The sequence below is a fragment of the Eucalyptus grandis genome, chromosome 8, assembly GCF_016545825.1.
Source record: "Eucalyptus grandis isolate ANBG69807.140 chromosome 8, ASM1654582v1, whole genome shotgun sequence".
Lineage (NCBI taxonomy): Eukaryota > Viridiplantae > Streptophyta > Magnoliopsida > Myrtales > Myrtaceae > Eucalyptus > Eucalyptus grandis.
The window spans coordinates 10,289,958-10,293,960 of NC_052619.1; positions in this window are offsets into that span (position 1 = coordinate 10,289,958).

Here is a 4,003-nt window from a genome sequence, read left to right on the forward strand (position 1 = left end):
CATTGGCAAGGTCTCCACCTACAAAGTCGATGGCTGGGCCCAAAAGAATATCCTAAACCTGGTATGCATACCAAAAACCCCTCACTGGGTTCATAGTCATATTGAGCATAAATAACCATCATCCAATACCAGAAATCCAATCTAGAAATTAATATCTTAAACCAAATGAATAACATTTTACAGCATAACCCATCATTTGTTTCATATCCATTTCTCAAATCATCATAAATCTTTCCATAATTCAGTCGCAAAGTAATTTCATATATATTTCTCCACAAACCTTGTATAACATGCTTTTCAAAGATTCACAATCAACCAAAGGGTAGCAATTGCTCGATCTGGCTTTTATGCAATAAAAATGCTTTTTTCAATTCAATATATATACATATATATACTTCAAGACATGATTTTACAAAACCAAAGAAGATATAGTACCACTCACCTCGTCGTCTACGACCAAACGATGAACGATACTCGTATCGTCGAACTCAAGGCCCTATCAAATAACCGAGAAAAAATGTTAAAATCTAATAAAACTCTGTCTCCACTACGAAACAACTAAATTACGCCTTAACTCTAATAAAATGACTTCTACGCACTAACAAATCGCATAACCAAAGCGATTGTTCAAGCCATTCGCAACACGAAGTTTAAGCACAAAACTTGATTGCGCCTTAACTTTCTCTTTCGAATCCCAATCTGAACGTACTTATAGTCAATAGAGAGCCCTTGACACATATTACAAGAATCCCAACTTGACCGTCCCAAAATCAAGCCGAAAAATGATATATGGGCCCAAAGCTGCTGGACGCGTACTATTCACTGCGCGCGGGAAACTTTGAAATTCTGTTTCGGACAATCCATAGGCTCAAATCACGATTCGTAAAATCACACGGCTCCACAACACCCTAAACTACCATTCCTACAAAAATACGTGGCTCAACAACTCCAAAATTGGACTTCGCAGCTCGATTTTCCAAAATTCCGAATTTGAACCCTAAACCCATAAATTACTTCAATTGGACGAACGAGGGGCTTGATCTCTTACCGGGTGCTGCATTATGGAGTTGAGTTGGCTTGGCGAGGCATCCGAGGCGTGCACGTGCCAAAACTCCTTTCTTTTCTTCCCCCTTTCTCTTCTTCTTCTTTTCTTTCTTTTCTTTTTGGTCGAGGGAACTCTCAGCTTCTATTTAGCCGAGCCCTCTCCCCTCTCCTTTTTGCTTTAATGACTTTTTGTTTCTTTTTTCAGCTTCTTCTTTTGGGGCCTTTAAAACTTCTTTTTCTGTTTCTTCTTTTGGGGCCCACTAACATAATATTACATTCTATCATCCTTGAAAAAAAATTCGTCCTCGAAATTTTCATGTACTTCAATCATGAAACAAGTGAGGGTATTTGTGTCTTGCCTCCTCGAGTTCCCAAGTAGCCTCTCTCTCGGTGTGGTTTTGCCATTGTATTTTTACATAAGGAATAGTTCGTCGCCGCAACATCTGATCCTTCTTATCAACAATGTGAATAGGTTGCTCCTCATATGTCAAGTTCTCCCGTAATCTCAATGGAGTAAAGTCTAGCACGTGTTTAGGATTTGGCACATATTTCAGCAACAAAGAGACATGGAACATATTATGGAATGGGTCCCTCTCTTCTCTTGTTCCACATTGCCTAGGGAGGGAGGTCTTGGTTAGCTTATAAGGCTTGGGTCCCTCTAATTTGTAACGCGTTTTAAAGCCGTGAGGGAAAAGACTGTGACTAGGATGGCGATTCGTCTGTGTCAGGGCGGGTGACCCAAAGCGAACAAATATTACACAATGGGGCCCGGGATATTACAAGTGATATTAGAGCTGACTCCTGACCGCGTGTGGGGCCACAGAAAGAATGTTGTTCTGATTCCCAAGTGTGGGGCCACAGCAAGGACATTGTTCTGTTAAGAGGTGGAGAGTGTGATGGCCCGAGCGATGGTCCTCGGACGTGCGCAAGGAAGGGGTCCCTCTCTTTTCTTGTCTCACATTGCCTAGGGAGGGAGGTCTTGTTTAGCTTATAAGGCTTGGGTCCCTCTAATCTGTGTAACGTGTTTTAAAGCCGTGAGGGAAAAAACTGTGGCTAGATGGCAGTTCGTTCGTGCCAAAGCGGGTGACCCAGAGCGGACAATATTATACAGTGGGGCTCGGAATGTTACATGATCAACGACTTCGATTAGAGAGAGAGAGAAATGGCGAGGTTTGGCGCAATACTTGAGGGAGAGAAGGGGGAGGATGGATTGTACTGTTCGACAAGTGTAAAAATTCAATTAGGGGTACGAGTTTTGGTGCCATTGCGAACCAATCAATAAATACCACAAAACCCTAGTGTCTTCTCTGCCATTATGAGTCTATGACCTGCACTGCTGAATGTTGCTGCGCAAATCTTATCTGCGTTCTCTATTCATCCTGATGATCTAGTCTGCTGATGGCGGTGGTGGCCCTGTAAATCTCATCCCTTCACGGTAAAGTTTTCGAGTTTCTATGTATAATGACCTTTTGTATATAAGTCTCGATAAAATAGACATGATCTTGACTAACTAGACTAAAAAATGATCTCTCGACGGATCAAAGAAAGCCCCAATATTATTAAGGTGTGGTTTGCCATGTTAATGATGGTTGCATATGTAAAGAGACTGATTATTTATTGCAATCCAATTATGTCTTATCTTTTTACATATATTAAATTAATTTACAATATTGATAAATTTGGTAGATTCATGTCAAGCTTTTTATACAATGCCCTTGCTTAGAATCTGTTACTTTACCTAACATAACAACTTCATCGACCAGTCTAGAAATAAATTTCACGCTAATATCACTAGTGCCGAAAATTTTCGTAAAATGTCTTTAGAAGCTTTTTTTTTTTTTTTTTGGGCCTCTTAGTATTCCAAATTCAATTTATGTCTGTTTTATTAAGAAAAAGTTGCTAACTGAATTTCCCATCAAAATTTAAAATATTATCTCAAGTTAAAGAGTTACCAAAGAAAATTACAATTATAACTCAACATTTGTACACTTTGAAATGTCTCAGGTATTCGTCATTCTATTGGAGGTGTATGGAATTGTTCACGATTGTATGGATACGAAGCCAATAACAGAGAAGAATATTGTTTAATTTGCCACACATTCCTTCGCTTACTCCAGGCATTATTAAGGATGCGGCAATGAATTAGATTTAATATCCATCATTGAAGTACAATATTTTCTATCATGTGATTTTAAGCTTTTCATAAAAGGGGTCTTATCATAACCTTCTTAATTTTTTATTTCTTTTTGTATAGATTATTACACCCCCCAGAGCTCGATACCACACGAGTAATGACGCTAATTAAAGAAACCTTACCAAATCCAAGATAGGGCGTGCTGCAAATAATTGCAACAATAGTTTTTTGGGAGATCAAAGAATCATTTAAAGCTTTTGATAAAATTAAACGATGTAGTCTATAGGATGATGACTATACGTTCAATATGGTGGATGTTGTTAATTACTCGTTCAATGATTGGAAATTATTATTCAAGGCAGTTTAAATGATGGTGCTTGGAGTAAGTGAAGGAATATATGGGGACGAATTAATCAGGAGGGCAATTGATGAAGTGAATATTATGAAGAGATAAGAGATGCTTGTGTGGGCAAAACATGAAGGGTTTAAATGGTGGAGGTATGAGAGAGAGAGAGAGAGAGAGAGAGAGAGAGAGAGAGAGAGAGAGAGAGATTATTATAATGGAATCGATGTACTTAAGAAGAAGATTAGGACAGAGTTTGGACCGGTGTTATGCACTATCATTAGGCAAATCTAAGCCGCTCCTAATCGGTTAAAGTCATGAACAAGTGGGGCTACGGCTAATGCCGGGCAGAAGTACACCACAAGTGCCATAACTGTAAGACGACACAGGGCGCCATAACTTCAAAACGGTACACTTAAGTGCCACTTTTTTTTTTTCGAGTGGGACACTTAGTGCCACCTCCGGCGACCCTTGCCTAAATC